Below are 19758 nucleotides of genomic sequence, written 5' to 3'. Positions count from 1 at the left end.
ACCATACTACTAATATTTTGAGACCTTTTTTGGATGTCAAAACTTGAAACTTTACTTGAAACTCAAGTAGTTTCTCTAACCTGGCTGAGCTGTATAGCTTGTTTAGAAATTCCAGTGGGGGTGAAGGTCAATAGGTTATAGGACTAAGGTTAGAACATGTGTATGAAATAGAAAGAAAATGAGGTCTTGGAATTTGGAATTCTGCAAGCTGGTCTCATCTGGCTCGGGACTGTGGGCAGTTGAAGGTGCTGAAAACACAAGCGTTGTTCTGGAATGCAGGTAGAGTCCAGAGCTGGAGGGTACATCAGTCTTGGAGTCTCTGCCTAGGATCTTCTCGGTCTGACAGTTCTGATCAAGTCACCTAGGCAAAACCAGTGGATACCGATCATGCTTCCGTCAGTGACAGATAGAATCATAATTTAGAAAGTTTGAAAGAGTACAGTTAGAAGGAGAAGAGGACAGAACATCTTAACCTACTTGATGATAAGTCTTTAGTATCTAGCCCTTTAGCAATTGTCATTAACATTATGGTATGGGGCAGTGGAGGGATAGGAACTAGGAGGACCGGCCGCTTTTTTCTTACATATTTTCCTCAATGTCTCTTCTTTTACATCCTGGTGTAGATCTTTTTAGACAGACAATTTTGGCATCCGATTATCTTCTACGATTTGTGTTAAGAAATTTCCCGTGAAAGATAGAATAGTCAGTTTCTTAAGTTTTCTGCAAATAGAAATTCAGTTACACCTAAAAAACAATCTTTTGTTTCTACCACTATGATAGAAAGTTGTGCATAATTCTAAGAAAGCATTCAATTTTATTTTGACTTCTGAAGGTATATTAAGGATGCAAAAAATAGAAACATAGAACAAATAATAAGGGAAAATGTTATAGGTCTCAAAATTGTAAAGAATGATTGTGCTGGAGATAAGAGACATCTATTCCTCAGGATATTCCATTTCATGGTCCCATGGTGCATGGATTTCAAACTGTAGGTCTCAACTTTTTAGTAGGTTGCAAAATTTAATTAAGTTGATTATGTCTACCATTTTTTAAATGCAGCAGAAAATATCAAAGTGTCAGCTCAGAAGGTTGAGTATTACTTCATGGACTTCTCCCCCCACCCCCAGTTATAAGCATACAAATACATGCACAAGTGTATGTCATGGGTTTCTCTATAAAATGTATTTCTTCACATAGATTTAACCAAACAAGTTTCAAAAGTGCTCCATGAGCCAAAGTAATCCCCAAACTAGATCTTTGTTGCTACCATTTATTAAATGCCTAAAAATTTCCAGGGCCGCTAATAATGATGCTTAAAAAAACTTCTTAGGAAATTATAATAACAACATGCCCAGTGCATGAATCAGCCAGAGGACCGACCTCATAACAGCTAGCATTTCTTGAGGGCTGCTCATGCACTGGATGTTGTGCTGAATATTTTTCACACATTATCTAATCTACTTCTTGTCATAATGTTCTGAGGAGGCTACTATTATTCTTATTTTTCAGATGATAAGCTGAGGTTTCAAAAGGTAACTTGTCCCTGGTCACTCAGCTAGAACTCAATCCCATGCCTATCTGGGTTCCAGAGACAAAGCCTGTCGTGACCATACTACATTATTTTCCAAGAACAAATCCCTCATGGAAAGCTTTGTGATTTGCAAAACTTCCTTTTGCTGTCTCTTTTGAAAGGTTCTTCAGTTCGTGCTAGGATCATTCAACCCCTTTTGATGGTCACAGAAAGCCTATAAGGGGTGTTTCTATGGTTATGGGTTTATAGGGTGAGATGCTGTTGGGGGAAGTTGATTCCTGCTCTGACTGAACAGAACCTGTTTCCTCCTCCTACAGACTCTGTCCAGACAAGGACCTCAGTCTCAGATTCTGAGGTAAGCCTGCCTAGCCCCTCTGAATGAATGAAAGTTAAGCAATATTGCTAAACTGCTCTGCCTCAGGAAGGAAACATGGAGACTCTAGGATCAAGATCTGGGTGTGGAGGGCCTGGTGCCAAGGGATGTGAAGTTGGGCAGAGTGTTGAGAGGGAGGCTGAAGAGTGGAGACACTTTTATCCCCACTGAGTCGGATAAAGATGGTGAGACCTGTGGGCGAGCAAGATGAGGAAGGACTCTCTTCCTTCTCTTCTTTGGAATCTTCAGGAACATCCTCAGCCTCATGCATTGTAGGACTGAGTCTCAGTATTCTGAATATATAAAGAAACAAGTTAATACAGTGTGAACACTGATCTCCTCACCATAAGACAGTCAATAGCTATTCTCTCCCTTCCTCCTCCTCCCCCTTTCCTTCCCTCCTCCCTCCCTTCCTCCCTCCTTTCTCTCTCCCTCCCAGCCTTCTTCCTTCTTTCCCCCTCCTCCCTCTCTCCACCTCCCTCCTCTTTCTCTCACCTACTCACAATACATTGTATCTCCATTTATGGAAACAGTCCCCTTACGTAGATATATAATATATGACAAAACATACCAAAGTTGGGTGCCTGGGTGGCTCAGTGGGTTAAGCCGCTGCCTTCGGCTCAGGTCATGATCCCAGGGTCCTGGGATCAAGCCCCGCATCGGGCTCTCTGCTCAGGAGGGAGCCTGCTTCCCTTCCTCTCTCTCTGCCTGCCTCTCCGTCTACTTGTGATTCTCTCTGTCAAATAAATAAATAAAATCTTAAAAAACAAACAAACAAACAAACAAAAAATACCAAAGTCTGAACAGTTTTTAGCTCTTCTTAGTAGGATTGCCAATCATTTTTATTTTTTATTGGGTTTTTCTTTTCATATTTCTAAACTTTGTATAAGGAATACGTAAAAGATTCATCTCCAGAAGAAGTGAAATCAAATAGCTCTTTATCAGTCATTTTCCTCTTAGAGTTTTAGAGGGAGAAGGAGGGGAGATAGACTCATGAGGACAAGGAGCATTTGAGAGCTAACTGGGGGGTGTTAGCTGGGAAACAGGGGCTCCGAAATCTTCCCATAGTCCACTGTCACTGAGGGATGATTGGTTAAGGGCATTAGAAAAGCATAAATATAGCATTGCATTTCCTTCCCGAAATCCCTCCAGGGAAAGGACAGGGAGTGGGAGTGCAAGTGGTGGGGTGATGAGGCGGTTTCCCACGTTCTGTGTTCAGAAGGAGAAAAGAGTTTGCTTTAAATATTAGAAGGTGGGGAAATGGATATTGAATACGAGCTGTCTCTGCACTTTTGCTTTACCTTATTTTAAAATACTGTCATCATATGTGTGTGTACCCCTCACCCCACCGCCTGTGCTGATTTCAGAGGGTCTGATTCTCTAAATCTCAAACTGACCTTTTATAGAGGGCTTGTTTCATGTACGGGATTGTGTTTTTGGTTTGCAGGGGTTACTTTTGAGGAAGGGTGAAGATGTTAAATGCAGAGAAATGAGGAGTAAAGGAGAGGACAGAAAGAGGGTCTGGGGTCCTTCATCCAGTTCAAGGAACATTTAGAAGTGCTCACTCGAGTCAAGCCGCTGTTCAGGGTGACTGCAAATCAAAGAAGGCGGACAGCCTACCTGCCAGGAGCACAGCCCGCTACAGCGGGTAGCACCCCAGCAACACGTTAGTATCACCTGGGGCCTTTTGAAAAACACTGATATCAGAGCCGTACCCCAGGTCCCTTGATCAGAATTTCTGGGGGTAGAGTTAGAGTGTCTGTATTCTTTTAGTAAGTTTTTAATTTGAATTTGAATATAGTTAACAGTGTGATATTCGTTTCAGTGGACAATATAGTGATTCTACACTTCCATACAACACCCAGTGCTCATCGCAAGTGCACTTCTTAATCCCCATCATCGGTTTCCCCCGTTTCTTCCACCCCCCCCCCCATCTACCTTCCTCTGGTAACCATCAGTTTATTCTCTATAGTTAAAAGTCCGTTTCTTGGGGCGCCTGGGTGGCTCAGTGGGTTAAGCTGCTGCCTTCGGCTCGGGTCATGATCTCAGGGTCCTGGGATCGAGTCCCACGTCGGGCTCTCTGCACAGCAGGGAGCCTGCTTCCATCTCTCTCTCTCTGCCTGCCTCTCCGACTACTTGTGATTTCTCTCTATCAAATGAATAGATGAAATCTTTAAGAAAAAAAAAAAAAGTCCGTTTCTTGGTCTCTCTCTCTCTCTCTCATTTCTCTTTGCTTATTTTGTTTCTTAAATTCCACATGTAGGTGAAATCATAGGGTTTTATCTTTCTGACTGACCAGTATTTTTTTTTTAAGGAGTTTATTTGACAGAGAAAGAGCGAGAGGAGCACACAAGCAAGGGGAGGGGGAGAGGGAGAAGGAGACTCCCCGCTGATCAGGGAGCCCGATGTGGGGCTTGATCCCAGGACCCTGAGATCATGACCTGAGCTGAAGGCAGACGCTTAACAACTAAGCCACCAAGGGACCTCTGACTGACCAGTATTTTTAAGAATCATTCTAAGTGACTGTAGTATGAAGCAAAAATTGAGAACAGCAGTCTAAAAGCAAATGGAGAGCTAGCAGGTGGTTGAGGCTCTGTGTGCTGTGGGCTGGGAGAGGAACGTGTGAGTCCTGCTTGGTCAGGACCAAGGTGGAAGACATCAGTTTGGGCTTGGGATGAGAAGCCTCATGCAACTGTCACAGAAGAAGGAAGAATTAAGCTAAATCCGGGAGGACTAGGAATTGACCAAATCAGACAAAGAGGGTTGGGTGCCAAAACCTCAGCCAGTGCCAAGGCCAGGAAGCCCCCATTGCCACTGTACACCCTAGAGCTAGCTGTGTCAGGAGGGACAGGCAGGGTATGAATTCACTAGGGTTGCTGTAACAAAACACCACGGATTGGGTGGCTTCAACAAACAGAGATTCATTTTTCATGTGCAATGAGCACGCAGCACAGAGCACAAGGAGGTGGTGACTTGTCCTTCTAGTGCTGCAAGCCTAAGTTAGGGCCATACAAGAAAGCCTTTCCAAAGACACAGGGATCCTTGCTAAGACTTGGGGGCCAATTGATATGCCAGCTGGGAATGGGAAAGGGCGAATGGATCCAAAGAAACTCAGGGGTATAACTGGGAGGCTGGTAGTGTGTTTAGCAGAAACAGAGATGACCATCTTTCATGGGTGAGAGAGAGCTCAGGGTCAGGTTTGGTGGGAGTGAGGGGTAGAGGGCCTCCAACAGAGACCCTCAGCGGACCCGCCGAGACCCAGAACTGCAGCTGGAGACAAGCTGGGGCCGGCGATCTGGAGAGGAGGCGTGCCATGGAGCGGAGTTGAAACTCTGAGCTGTTCCTGGCCCAAAGGCAATAGCAACATTAACCAAAAAAGGCAGCAGGGAGCCCCTCCATCTCCCTCCTTGTATGCTAATCCTCTCCTGTCCACCACCCGCCCCCCCCCCCCCCCACAGCCCCGCCAGAGCACAGGAGCTAAGTCTGGAGGACAAAGTTAAATGGTGTCTTGGCTTCTTCTCTAGGATGTCTGTGACCGTTAAGGCACTGGCTCTCTCAAAGGCAGCCATGGCCTGTAGAAAGTGTTGGAAACCAGCATCTCAGGGCTGGCAGGTGGGTTGTCCTGGGAGGACTGGAAATTTGAACAACCATCAAATGCATAGCCATGTAGTTTCCCCTGACAGATATTTCAGCATTCTGCTGGGCCTCTCAGAGGAGAAAAATACGGCCTCCAGAGGTACTGGAGATTTCCATGGGTACAGAATGACTCTGAGCCTTCCTTCCCTAGAGGGTCCCTCTAAAAGTTGGCTTTCCAACGCTCCCCTCCTTTCCACAAGCAGATCCGGCCTAAAGCCTGTGCTCTGCAGTTTGGGCCACTAGGCCAGGAAAATTCCTTGGAAGATACGTGGAAACTGTACTGGATTAACAGTTAGGAGACCTGAGTGCTCAGTTTCTTTCTTTCTTTTTTTTTAAGATTTTTTTTTTTTTTTTCTTCACTTGAGAGGGGGAAGGAGGGGCAGAGAGAGAGAGAATGTCTTGAGCAGACTCCGGGCTGAGCACAGAGCCTGATGTGGGGCTGATCCTGAGATCAGTTGATCACAACCCTGCGATCGTGACCCTGTGATCATGACTTGAGCTGAAACCAAGAGTCAGATGCTTAACTGGCTGTGCTGCCCAGGCCCTCCATGGGTGCTCAGGTTCTAAGACACTCAGCAAACCACTTTGCAGACTCAGGGTCTGTTTCTTCATCTCCAGAATGAGAGAAGTAGACTAGAAGATCTCAAGGCTCCTTGAAGCTCCAAAGTTCCATACTTTGTATGTCCTCCCTGGAGCTCAGACCCAGGATCTACCTGAAATGGACAGGTCAGTCTGAAACGGGTGGATTTGTGAGAATGGACAGGTGCATGGATTCCCTTCATGCTGTTTTGCCTTCTTTGGCCTGACCGGTGGTTTCCTTCCCTATTGTCCTCTGTCCCCTGATGTTTACCCAGAGAACTATAATCAACAAAAATTGCTAAATGCAAGCAAGTTTTGGCCAGGTTGACTGCTGGTCAATTAAACCAAACAGTTACTCTAAGAATATATTTGCCCCCTTTTCAGCCACAAGGGGCACAGAGACAAACCTCTCCCATGGCAGTGGGCCCCATTTGCCAAAGGTAACAAGCAGGCTCTTTCCTTGGTTGTGGAAGTTTTCCTGCCGTGGCATGAAAGGAAGGCATTGTCAGTTTTATTATTATTTTTGAATGAAAATGTTTTGAATCATTTGTTTGGTGACTCTTCCTCTAGAACTGGGTGGAGTGGTGACTAAATTCAGGGAGGGCCTTACAGTGCAAGCCAGGCCTCCTGGTGGTTACAGGACTTTTTTTCTTGAATAGCTAATACCTTACTTGACCAGTTCCAGGTGACCAAGGGACAGTCTTTCCATGATCAACTGCTTAAATTCTGGTTCTTGAGATAGGAACATGAAATCAGAGAATAAGAGACCCATGTTTCATACGGGGAAGGCAAACACTGTTGCTTCTTCATATGTAAACATACGCATTTGGTGTCTTAAGGAAGATACTGGGTAAGCACTAACCTCTGGTTTTCCACATGGTCTCCTACCAAATACTTCAGATTTCCCCATTTTATAATGAGAGGACTGTCTCAAATGTTGCTAGAGACTGGTGCTGGGCTGAGTTAGGATGTTTTGGGACACATGTACTTCCAAAGACCAGAAATAATAGTATATTTTAAAAATCCTAAATTCTGCTTCTCCTGTTTGTTTTTTTTTTCTTTCTTTTATTTTTTTTTAGCTGAATGGAGGAATTTTATTTTATTTTATTTTCTGTAATACTGCAACAAAAACCAAGCTATCAAAGAGATTAGGCACAGTTTTGAACCCATGGACGATATACCTTAAATGGGTATAAAGTCTTAGGAGGACCATGGGGAAATGATATTTCTAAATTTGAGGTTAGAAAGAAATTGGAGAAGCCATAGTGCCCGTCCCCATCTCCTCCTGCCCCACACACTTTGTTCCTCAGACTGGGTCCATGTAGATTTAGGAAGCTATGCTCGGTGCAGGGACTGCAAGCCAGGCTGATTCTGAAACTCCCTTTAGAAGGACATTTCAAGCATCTTTCCTACTCATTTTCTTTCTTTCTCCATTCTGCCTCCTTTTCTCTAATTAGAGTTGCATATGCTCCAAAAAGTAACAACTGTTTGAGAAGCAAGATCTAATTATTCATCAGACTTATTTTCTAAGTTAAATAGCACCAATTTCTTAATCTTTGCTTCAAATCTTCAAAAATATTTTTAGACGTCTGATGAATTGTCGGTTTATTGCTAATTCCTAGAACTTTCTCATTTCACAACGTCTCTCAAATTGTGAAGATTCCTCCTCGATCAGCTCCCGCATAACTGAGAGCAGAAATACACATTTGTCTAAAAGCCCCGAGTGACCCCTCATCCTCCCAGAGAGTTCTTTTTTGGCAGCTTCAACTTAGGAGCAGCAGTCCTGACGACAGCAAGCCATCTCCAGCAACGAAGGTGAGAGAAGAGCTGTCGAGAGCAAACAAGAGACCAGCCAAATGCATCAGGCTGGGGCCAGTTATAAAAAGATCAAGTCGCCCTGTACATCTTCTCGGCTCCTAGGTTGTCAATGGGTTTTAAATATCTTGGAATCAGTAATTGATTTTCATCCTAATGACTGTGCGTCCTTTCGAAAAGATGCTGCTCACAGAGGGTATAAGCAGTATAATCCATTTCAAGACTTGGAGAAGTGTGTTTCTTACTCCAGAATGCTTTCCAACCAAGTTTATTCAAGCAAATTTAGTCTTGGCATGAAAAGAGGTCAAGTAGCTAGCAATTTTGCTGATACGTCTTGTCAGAAAAATGTCAGCCAAGAGATTTTTCTGTTAGCGATGCAAAAAAAGATAGGAAAAGTGGCAGGAAAAAAAGAGGCGGGACAAGCCTCCTCGGGTAATTAGAAATAGGTAGAGGACTGGGTCGAACGAAGTAAGGGACAGGAAGGATGAACCTGGTTCTGGGTTTTTATTCTGCTCATTTATTTTGAACACTCAATTTGAAAATGACAGCAACCTCTTAAAAAAGGCACCACAAATCCTCTGAATGTGTCAAATAGTGTAGAGTAGGAGAAAGTAAAATTGGCTTCACCTCAATAGTCCCTCCCCACATAGACAGTAGCTTTTTGGCTTTTAACATAAGCCACCTAGTCTAGTGGAATGTGCATCAGGCTTCCAAGGACAGAGGGGGGAAGATTCCAGAAAAGCCGCTAGTTTGAAACTATGTCTATATGTAGCCATGCACTCAGTTTTGATGACAAGTTCATCTTTCTTTATCATGATTGCTTTTTGTTGGGCTCTTCATCAAATTTTTGGAGCTTAGGTCATGTCCCACCTTGAGGTCATCAACTTGAACTAATCTAAGCCCTGCAGAGTTCTGCAAATATTCTCAATTAATTATTTATTTAACAGTCATGTAACAAATATTTATTGAGTGCCAACTATGTGTCAGGCAGGTTCTAGACCTGAAAGAAATTGGCCAAAATTTTCACCCTAATGGAGATCACCTTTTTGGAGGATACCCATAATTTCTGTAGGTGTTGTAGGTTTTTGTTTTTGTGTTTTGAACCAAAATGAAATCAAAGAGAGTGAAATGTGAAGCAAAAACAAAAAATACTGATGAAGAGAAAGGGTCCAGCTGCACCGAGGACTGTAGGGGCGAACTCTTCCCAGATCTGGATATGCAGCAGGATTGGGAGGGGAGCTGCTAGAAATACAGTGTGAGTTTTTATCCCAGCCTCCTCTGAATTAATACTCCAGGTGCAAGGTCCAGGAATCCATGTTCTCAAAAGCTCCCTAAGTGACTCTGATATCGCCCGTCCAGAACAGGTGCCCAAATTTGTGTTTGGAAATCACTAAGCTGATTATTCTCCTAGTGTTTGTATCTGTCAGCATTCTAGCAGGAAACAAAAAACACATCCAGCTGGATAAATAATGTACAAATGTGTGGTCAGGCTATTGGGAAACCCCAAATGATGGCGTGGAGCCCTGAGGCTGGTCAAGGGGGCAATCATTAACATCTCCAACCGGGAAGAAGTGGGAAGAACAGGGAGGCAAAAACTTGGAGGCAGTGAGGGTTGGGTGGAGAGGGTCTCTGGACAGGAGCTGTGACCTTCAGTTGCTGAAAGCATTCAGCTGGTTTGAGCCAAGTCCAAGAGCCAGAAGTCCACTGAGGTCGACCACAGAGGCCAGCCTCCAGAGCGCAAAGAAGGATGGAAAAAAAGGTGGACAGTGGACCTGGATGGGCAAATGAAGGTATTCAGCTCAAGGCTTTTTCAGCTACAGGAATATATGAAAATAGAATACCCGAATTAATCTATAGCCATATATTCCCCATACTTCATGACAAAATTGTTTTCATGAACGATCTAATTTTAAGCCATTACTAACTTTACGAGGTACCCTAGAGACAATAAAATGGTAGGTCTTTGTTCTTCCTCTTGGTGTTTTTTTTTTTTTTTTTGAGAGCTGTTAATATTTATTGAGTAATCATTATTTTTCATGTATTACGATCTTTTTATTTTAATTTATAAAATGGGACATTGAAATAGGATTATTTTACAGAAAAGGAAATTAGTGCATAGAGAAGTTTAAAAATTTACCTTGGGTCACCCAGTATATTAGCATAAAGCCATGATTCAAGGTCAAATTTGTCTTCTATACATGACAATGCTGTTAACTTGTATGTTAATTTATTAAGCCTCTCCAGGAAAATGTAAACCCAGTCTCTCTCAGTGACTTGGAAGGCTATGTTCTAGGCCTTTTTCAAGAATAAGAAACCATGGGGCACCTGGGTGGCTCAGTGGGTTAAAGCCTCTGCCTTCAGCTCAGGTCATGATCCTGGGGATCGAGCCCCGCATCGTGCGCTCTCTGCTCAGCAGGGAGCCTGCTTCCTTTCCTCTCTCTCTGCCTCTCTGCCTCCCTGTGATTTCTGTCTGTCAAAATAAATAAAATCTTAAAAAAAAAAAAAAAAAGAATAAGAAACCACAATTTCTTGCATTTTTTAATATGGTCTCATATTCATTCAGTACGTACCAATTTTTGTGTTTGTTAAATATTACATATCTCCACGTTCATGCTCAAGAAGCAATTTGGGCCTGTGGATTAACCGTTTATTATTTTATGCATTTGTGGCTCAAGGCTTAAGCACCAGGTTGATACATTTTCTCTCTGCTCTGCGGGTACTTCTGTGTTTGGAACACAATTAGGCTGACCAACTGTTTCCATGTGTCCTGACTGAGGGGTTTCCTAGGACATGGAATTTTCAGTGTGAAAACTGGGACAGTCCCAGAAAAACCAGGATGGTTGGTAAAGGCCAATGTTCTGTTTGTTTGCTTGTTTTTAAGATGGCTTCAGTTTTGTCATTGAGAGCCTCATAATAAAATCTAAAAACATTTTAAAAAGTTTAAAGTCTAATTTTCTTCACATTTTCCCTCTATTTAGGCCCTGGTTAGGTCCATCCCTACAGTATTCTAAGTCTCGTTTCTGGTCCTTATTTAAGACAGATGTCACATGATAGGATAGGGACAGAGAACTCAAAGAAGGTCCAACCCAGACAAGTTATCTTGGTGGCCAAAGTTGGGATGGCAAGTGATGAAGGGTACAGGTCATCCTTAATACAGCCCAGATCCCCATCTCCTGTGATGTCAGTCCTAGACATGTGGTACTTGGCTCCAAATGCAGAGCTTATTACATGATGCTGTCATTGTGTGTTTATTGCTTGTCTCCCTTGGTAGATGAAGATCATTGAGACAAAGACCCAACTGTCTCTTGTCCCAGGGCAGAAGCCCAGTGACTTGTTGGTTAATATCCAGGACATGAGGGAGGTACATTTACTCAAGATTCAGTCCTGTACTTTCTCTACTCAACATGGAACTTGACTTTGGTATCATCTTTGAAATATATAAGGCGCTTGAGGTGGGGAGGGGGGAGCAGTGTGCTTTACGTTATAGGAGAATTTTCTGCTAAGTAAATTTCCGATCTTATTCCCCAAAGGTTTATGTGTCCTAGGGACTCTGCCAACTTCCCCAACTCCACAAGAGTCAGGGTACAAAAATGAAAACAGCCCCAGGGCTCTAGATTAGCTGGCTTTCTGACTTTCACATGGCCTTCACCCTTCCTTGTTATTTAGGGGAATACTAGACTAATGAGAAGAAGTTTCTTCTTAAGGGGGCAATGATTGGGTTCAAGGAAGTGACCGAAGCTTCTGTAGGAAAACTTGCAGGAATCCGTCCATCCTGTGGGGTCTCAGTAAAAGTAGATAGAAGGATGGCGAAGAAGGAACCAAGACTTACAAAGCCCTTATTTTGTGCTAGGTACAGTGCTGGTGTTTTATATGTCCAAGTACATTTATTCCATACCAAACTATTATGAGATTAGTTCTCATTTCTACTTACAAGAAAGACTGAGATGTGGTTTATATAACTTATCCAAAGTCAGATAGCTAGTAGGAGGCAGAGGTAGGATCTGAAGCCATGTCTGTTAAACTCCAAAACCTCCATCTTTGTTTCCTAACACATGGTCGTGAAGCATCACAGCTGTCTCTTGATGGCCCTGAAAAAATCTCTAGATTTTCTGGAAGAAACCACCAGGCTTCTCCCAATTTCTGATGTCACCCAGATAGGACGTATGACCAAGGAATGTTGACTATTTCCAGAGAAAGCCTACTAGAGGCACAGAACTAATAGTGGGGAGGTGAAGGAACCTCTCTAAAAGGAAGACCTGAAGAGTGGCAAAAACCATGGCTTTGGGACTTCCTCATATTATCAGGAGGAAGAGAGCCCACTTATAAGTGCTAATGAAGCTGAGGTTCAATTTCACCAGTATTAATTATCCACAGAGAATTAACAGCTGCTGAGGATCCCCCCCCACCCCCCCCACCCCCCAGTATGGCCAACAGTTGGCATTCCATGTTCCCAGCCTTGGTGTTTTGAGTTTTGAGTTTAGTCTTTTGAAGGTCAGTGCCCTCTGGAGGTTGAAGTCAGAGAAGCAAATGCAAGAGAGAAAAGGGACCAAGAGTTTCCTGCCTCTGCTCCTTCTGTAAATCCCTGCCTTGAAGTACCTTAAAACTAAGGTTGGGGGACTTCGTAGGAACGTTTTATTCTAGTGTGACCTGAGTGTGAAATACTGTGGAACCACTGGGCTAGTTCCTCAACTCTGAGCCCCAGGTGCTGTTTTGTTTCCCATGCTGGATCTTCCCATCCGCTCTATCCTATTTGCCTGCCTCCAGCTAATGGGGCCTTAGGAGTAACCCTCCCCCATGGCAGATACCCAATGAAAAAAGCAGTAACACTACACATGGAAGACTCAGTGCCAGTGTCGGGTGTTTTCTTTGTTAAGAGACAAGAAGGTGGGGGGCGCCTGGGTGGCTCAGTCGGTTAAGTATCTGCCTTCCGCTCAGGTCATGATTTCAGGGTCCTGGGATGGAGCCCTGCGTGGGGGTTCCTTGCTCAGCAAGGAACCTGCTTCTCCTTCTCCAGCTCCCTCTGCTTGTGCTTACTCAATCTCTCTATCAAATAAATAAATAAAAATCTTAAGAAAGAAAGAGAGAGAGAAAGGAAGGAAGGAAGGATGGAGGGAGAGAGGGAAGGGAAAGAAGGGAGAAAGGAAGGAAAGAAAGAAGGAAGGAAGGTCTGGAGAGCAGATAGAGATTAGTTCTAGGACTCCGTTCCTGCCTGGCAGTCCCAAGGCAGTGGTGGCAGGGCCTGGAGAGAAACCAGCTTACCATGTGTGACCACCTACTGAGTGCCAGGCCCTACTTTAACTCACTGATTTCCTTAAGCAAAGGAGTGCTATCCCTTGGTTCTTTTAAAACCCTTGGTTGAATTTATTTCTAAATGACCAATTTGATTGGTCATTTGGTTGAGCCCATTTATCTAAATGACCAATCAAATGACCAACAAATAGGATGGCCCTTAGGAGGAAGAGGTGAAAGCATAGAGCAAGGAAATGAATGATAGCACCATCCCCGTGGGGTGAGGCTGGCAAATCTTGTGCTTGTGGTTTGGGCGGAGGGGCTTGAGAGGGATCCCCAGTCTCTAAGCCGCCTGCTTTTTCTTCCCAGCAAGAGTGATTCAGGAAGGTCAGACTTACCATCGGGTCTAGGATTACTTTGCTACTAATCTGGTCCTGACTCGAAGACCCATTTGGATAGCTGGGATCTGATTGTGCTCCTCAGTTTCAGATCCGTGCCTTTTGCCTATGGTTGAGACTTTGATGTGGCAACTAAAGCAGACAATCGGTGTCCTCACTCATGTCCCCCCAACCCGTGCCATTTCTGAGTTCACTGGTTCAACTTGCAATCACCAGCACCTGTGCCCGCTTGCCTGCTGGCTTCCTCTAGAAGAAGGAACCCATTCTGGCCGTGTGCAGAGTAAGCCAGAAGTGCCGGATGCTTGATGTCTCCCTCCCTGGTAGTCCTCAACCCATAGCTGTAGGATATCCAATACCTCAACAGAATGTAAACACAACGTGAAACCCAGCATATCTCTAAGGTCATGCTCAGCGACGATGCTTAGAAGGTTCGCTCCCTGAGAATGCCCACGAGTGTCCTCAAGGCAAAGACTGGGCCTTTACTAATACTGCAAATCCAATGTCAATTTCAGATAACAGTTCTCTGAAAATCGCTGCTGTGGTGTTCTGCAAAATGGCCTAGCAGTCATTGGAATCTAGTTTCAGTGGGTTTAACAGACTGTAGTTTTTTCTCTGCAATCCTGGTAACTCAGAATAGGTTTTGTATTCGTTATCTCTTGTCGTGTAACAAATTACCCCAAACCTAGTGGCTTAGAACGAAAATCATTTATTGTCTTTCATAGTTAGTGTGGGTTGGGAACTCAGGAGTGGCTCCTCTGGGTGGTGATCAGGGTCTCTCATTAGGTTTTTCTCAGGCATTGGCCAGGGCTGCAGTCACTGAAAGGCTTGACTGGGGTTGAGGATCCACTTCCTTAATATTTTTATTTATTTTTTATTCATGAGAGGCAGAGGGAGAGGGAGAAGCAGGTTCTCGCTGAGCAGGGAGCCTGATGCGGGGCTCGATCCCAGGACCTTGGGATCATGACCTGAGCTGGAAGCAGACGCTTAACCCACTGAGACATGCAGGCACCCCAAAGGATCCACTTCCAAGGCTGCTCACTTCCATGCCTCCCTGTAGGTGAGATGCTCCGGCTGTTGTTCCTGTCAACCTCTCTGGAGACCTACTTGAGTGTTCTTATGGCCTGGCGGCTTCCGTGCCCCGGAGTGAGTAATCTAAGAGGCCGAGGTGGGAGCGGCAGTGTCTGTTCTGACCTCGCCCCGGAAATCACATTCTGTCCTTTCTGCTTGATTCTGTTGCCCATGGATTCAATGAAGAGGGAGACTACAGAAGGGCACAGACAGGCTGGCTAGGGGCCACTTTGGAGGCTGGTCAACATGAACTTCTAGGGTGAAGTTCATTCAACCCAGTGTTTTAGGTGAGAAACATAGGGGACAAGATTCAAATAACATTGGGAAGTTCCTGTTGACTGGACAGCAAGAGACATTTAAAATGTTTTTATTTTATCATTCCCCATAATGCTATCTCTGACAACAGAGAATGATCTGTAACCTGTTTGTCGAACATTCTAGAGCCCCCAGTCAAGCTTTGCCTTAACATGGAGGTGAACACCCCTGAGAAATGGATAAATTGAGTCGCACTTGAGCAAAGCAGAGAGTTTTGTTTTTGATGAGGAAGAGTCAGCCCTCAGATGACTGCCTTCCTTTTAAAACCCTACAATCCATAAATGCACAGAGATGTAAGTCAGAACCTTGAGCCCAGGAGTCAGGCTAGGGCAGGGTCTGGGTGCTGTTACCTGCAGGCATGTTCTGGGCCAGGATGTGGCTGCACAGTGGAGCCCTTTGTTGTGCTCCAGCCAGATGGAGTCCACCGGCCTGACTGCTTCAGGGCTCATTTCCTGAACGGGAAGCTTCTACCACCTGGTGGACAGATCTCTCCAAAACAAACAGGCCCCACGCCTCCAAACCTGGAACCCTGTGCTGAGAGGCCGAATGCTGGAGAACAGAGACGAACCATAGACACATCATTAGTGGTAGCAAATACCATTGCTCCAAGACCTTTTTACATCCATTAACTTCCTGCTCCCAGAGATCAAGTTCCCCCTGCAGGAATGGAGGAAAAGCCTAACGGAGCCCAAACCCCCAGCAGGCAAGCAGACACAGGTGCTTTTTTTTTCCTTGCCATGTCCACCTAAGGAGGCAGCATTAAAAGGACTCAGGGAAGGAGAAATGACAGCAGTAGGCATGCTGAGCCTGATCTCTCAGTCATGGACATGGCCCGAAAACCCCACTCGGACCTTTTGGTGGTCCTATGAGCCATTCAAACGGTCAGTGCTATGTTGTCATCTGTTAAAATACAGTCTCTGTTCCTTCTCCACAATAGGTTGGTTTTTTTTTTTTTTTTTTAAGATTTTATTTACTTATTTGACAGAGATCACAAGTCAGCAGAGAGGCAAGTAGAGGTGGTGGGGGGAAGCAGGCTCCCACTGAGCAGAGAGCCTGATGTGCGGCTTGATTTCAGGACCCTGAGATCATGACCTGAGCCAAAGGCAGAGGCTTAACCCACTAAGCTACCCAGGTGCCCCTCCACAATAAGTTTCTGAGGCTGTTATCATATGCCTCTGGCAGCTCTAGTTAACATGGCAAGCCCTCCCTCTTTCTCTCTCCTGCTTTATTTTTTTCATAGAGCTTATTACTGTCTGGCATTGCATCCCATGTCCACATACTTGTTTCTTTTCTGATGATCTCTAAAGGTGCATCTCTAAAGATATAAGATCCACGAGAACAGGCATTTGGTCTGTTTTGTTCTTTGTCATATTCCCAGAGCCTAGTAAATGCTGCATAAATAATTGCTGAAAAATATCTTTTGCCTCGAGTCAGCTATGCGAGGGTAAAGGACTTTCAGCCAGGCCATTTGTGTCCAAAGGTGGTGCTCTTTTTATCATGTTGTGTTACCTGCCTCTGTTTTCTGTGACAGGAGCCCGAAGGCTAGATTTTAGGAGACCGAGGCCCCAGCGTCACAAAGCTGGAGGATAATGGAGGAGCTCCCACTAGAACCCAGGTCTTCCGGGATTTGGTTACTCACCCTGGATTCTGCTGCCACGGACAAGCTAAGGATTTTTGCCCCAGTAAGTAAATGTAATAGGTTCGGAAGTGTCCTCTTGCTTTTCCCGCTGTGGCTGATTTGCCCCTCGGTTGGTTCATGGGTCCCTCAGTGCTCTTCGGGCAGAACTCAGCATTATTATGCTCCACACCAGTGCCCGCCGTATTCCGCCTCCGTCACAGACATGGCATGCAGGGAACAAGCTTGAAAGCAGGTACACATGACTACTCAAATGTCTCTCTCTAGGTCTCTACATGGGAGGAGCTTCTGTCTACAGCTCTGAGTGAAACATCTGAATCCGTGCGGGGATCAAGTCTTATGAAAGTTGAGACTAGATCTCGTTTGTCTTGGGTGTGTCTTTTTAGGGTCATTTGACGATTTGTCATCCACTTTGGCTTGACCAAATGTTTTCTTCTTTGCCCACACCTGGTTGTCTTCTTTGCCTCTCTGCCCTTCTCTCTCCTAAGGGCTGAAAGTCGCTGTGAGGATGGAAAACACCCAGTGAACCCCCAGGAGCTTTGGTTGCCAAGTTTTGGAAGCCACAGCAATCACTCCCTGATGGCTGTTTGTTCATAGAACCAAGAACGACCAAATACATCAGCTGGGAGTCGACCCTCACAAGCAGACAGATCGGTCCAGCTTCCATCTCTGAAACAGCTTGCTGGGGGCATCTGTTTCTTTCGAGAACAAACCCATGTTTATACCCAAATGATGCAGTCCTACAGGTTCCTCCTGGATAAGGGCTGAAGCCCATGAGCTTTTGGTACTCATTTGGTGGATTTGTTACACTGGACTCACCTTGCCCATCACTGCTGGGGTGAACTTCTCCCTCTGCTCCATGCCTTAGGAGTTGACAAAAACAGCATTGTCTGACCAAGAATTGTACCAATCAGGCAGAAAATAAATGAAGGATTTTTTTTTGGGGGGGGGGGTCCCTGGATCACATGGCATCAAGTGACAGCACAGTTAAAATTTTCCCAATAATTTGTCACATTTCCACGTTTTTTCCCCTTTGGTAAGATAGTATAAAAGGAGAAGAATCAATGGAAAGAGCTCATGAATCTTTGAATGTGGGTTCAAATCCCAGATCTGCCATTCACTGACTCTCCACCCTTGAGCGAAGTGGCTAACTTTTCAAAATCTCCTTTTTTGTTTTCATCTGTAAATCGGGCACAGTAACAACTATCTTGCAGAGTCATTGTTAACTGTTTGAATAGTGTGAATATAGAAACTGACAGTGCCTGGCAGATACCAAAGTCTTCATATGTGGCAGTGAATATTATTTATTTATTATTATCATTATTGTTTATTTGTTAAGTACCTATTATGTGGGTCAGGATTAGAGCAGCTACAGTCTGATGGAAAGTGGAGAGAAAGCCAGTGGAAATATTTGTCACTGCCAACTGTCGTGTTCCTCAGACAACTCAATTTGATGGGGCCTACGTTTTTAGAAGTAGGGGGAAATGCCATTCTGCTCACTAAAAACCGGGGAGTTGGTATTTTGGAGAGCACACTGGCCCAGATTCTCTACTAGGTTTACTGAAATGTAACCTCACATCTCACAGCCCTTGACTGTCACTCAGCGTTTATGTGTAAGGAATCAGAATTCCAGAGAAGTTGACTGATTTAGGTAAAATCATGACCCTAGTGAGTGGCAGGGTTGGAATCGGAGCCTGGATTTTTTTTGACATTTGTTTACACAGGATTTATAAAATGAGATATTGTATTAGAACTTAATGAACACTAGGTTTATTATTACAAGCATATGTCAAGCTCTCACTGATTATGTTATAAATACAGGGTGAGGTGACTGGGATACAGAGAAAACAGGAAATAAAACTTGACTTTGAGGGATTGAGACTCTCGTAGGGATCTTGCATTCTTTGGCATGCAAAACTTGCCTTCCTAAAATAGAAATAATGTTCTTGTTAAAAAAAATTTTTTTTTAATGCAATTAGTATTTCATTAGGAGAAGGACAAAGTGTAAGGGAGGCTACCCCAAAGCGGGGTGCAGATCAAATAAAAGAATATTTACAAGAGGAGCTTAGAAAATAAAATGCATGCTTTAGACACAAGGCGTTGTTGTTCTTCTCTATTATTATTAAGCACCACTGCTGCATCTATGGTGCTGCAGTCCTTGCAGAGAGAAGACTGAAAGATGGTGCCCCCTGGAAGACAAGAAGCACCACAGAGTTCAGAGAAAGACCCACCACGGTAATGTTCACAGACTGACACTCAGAGGTTCTTAGACTAAAACCAAGGACCTTGGAAATGATTCATCGTCATAGCATTTGAAGTGTAGACCCAATGTATTTGAAAGGTTCTTAATTCATCCAATTTATCTTGGAAGGGTGAGGGTGGGTACCAAGGGTACGGGCAAGTTCTATCTATAAAAGAGGAGACTGAAGTCCTCTGATATGCTCAGAGTCAGTTAGGGAGGGTGAGGTAGAGACCAGACATCTCCCAGTTTGGTTAATGGGAGTGGAAACAAGAGTGCAGAGGCAATCCCTCTGTTTACTAGTGACGTGACTGTAGACAAGTTATGTTGAACCTTTCAGAGCACCATATATATATTTTTTCATCTGTAATAGAAGGGTAGAGAACAAAATGTCAGGGGCATCTTTGGGGTTGGTTTGGGAGAAAGTGAAATAGCACAGATAAAGATACACCTGATACAGAATTGTGTTTCTACCATCTCTGTCAGCTGTGGTTTATGAATTTAACCCCATCTTTTCCCAGTGAATGCAATTAAATATCTCACATTTTATAGGCTAGGAGGAAAGAAAGATTGTATTTCTTTCTTAACTGGAATAAAAGTGTAACCTGCTTCAAAGGCTGGGCTGGTGGGCTTTATTTATATATTTTCAGTAATGACCACAGTGCCTAAAACATTGAAGCTGCTTCAAAAATATTTATGAACCTGAAAATATCAGCAGGTTGTTAATAAAACTTCAAATTATCTCTCCATCTGCTCTATGCCAATTTCACATTAGAATTATTAACCTAATATCATTTGAGAGAGTTCTGTTTTTAGTTTGGTTAAGAAGTTTCTATTGAGCCAACTCTCATAAGGATAAAAGCAGTGAACTCTGGACAAAAGATTGGAAAAATCCAATTACTTGGAGGCACTAGAGAGTGAAGAAAAGTGCACAGATAG

The 19758-nt window shown here is 44.1% G+C and overlaps 1 long non-coding RNA gene across 1 annotated transcript; it reads left to right on the top strand.

Annotated features, from left to right (window-relative positions):
* The first annotated feature begins 222 nt into the window (after window positions 1-222).
* Window positions 223-19501, top strand: LOC131834071 (uncharacterized). The gene is made up of 4 exons (XR_009354740.1): window positions 223-279; window positions 1849-1886; window positions 16476-16626; window positions 17069-19501. It is a non-coding gene; the product is annotated as an uncharacterized LOC131834071 (long non-coding RNA).
* Window positions 19502-19758: the final 257 nt, after the last annotated feature.

This window comes from Mustela lutreola, chromosome 6 (assembly GCF_030435805.1).
Source record: "Mustela lutreola isolate mMusLut2 chromosome 6, mMusLut2.pri, whole genome shotgun sequence".
Taxonomy (NCBI): Eukaryota; Metazoa; Chordata; class Mammalia; order Carnivora; family Mustelidae; genus Mustela; species Mustela lutreola.
This window is presented reverse-complemented; position numbering and strand designations above follow the sequence as displayed.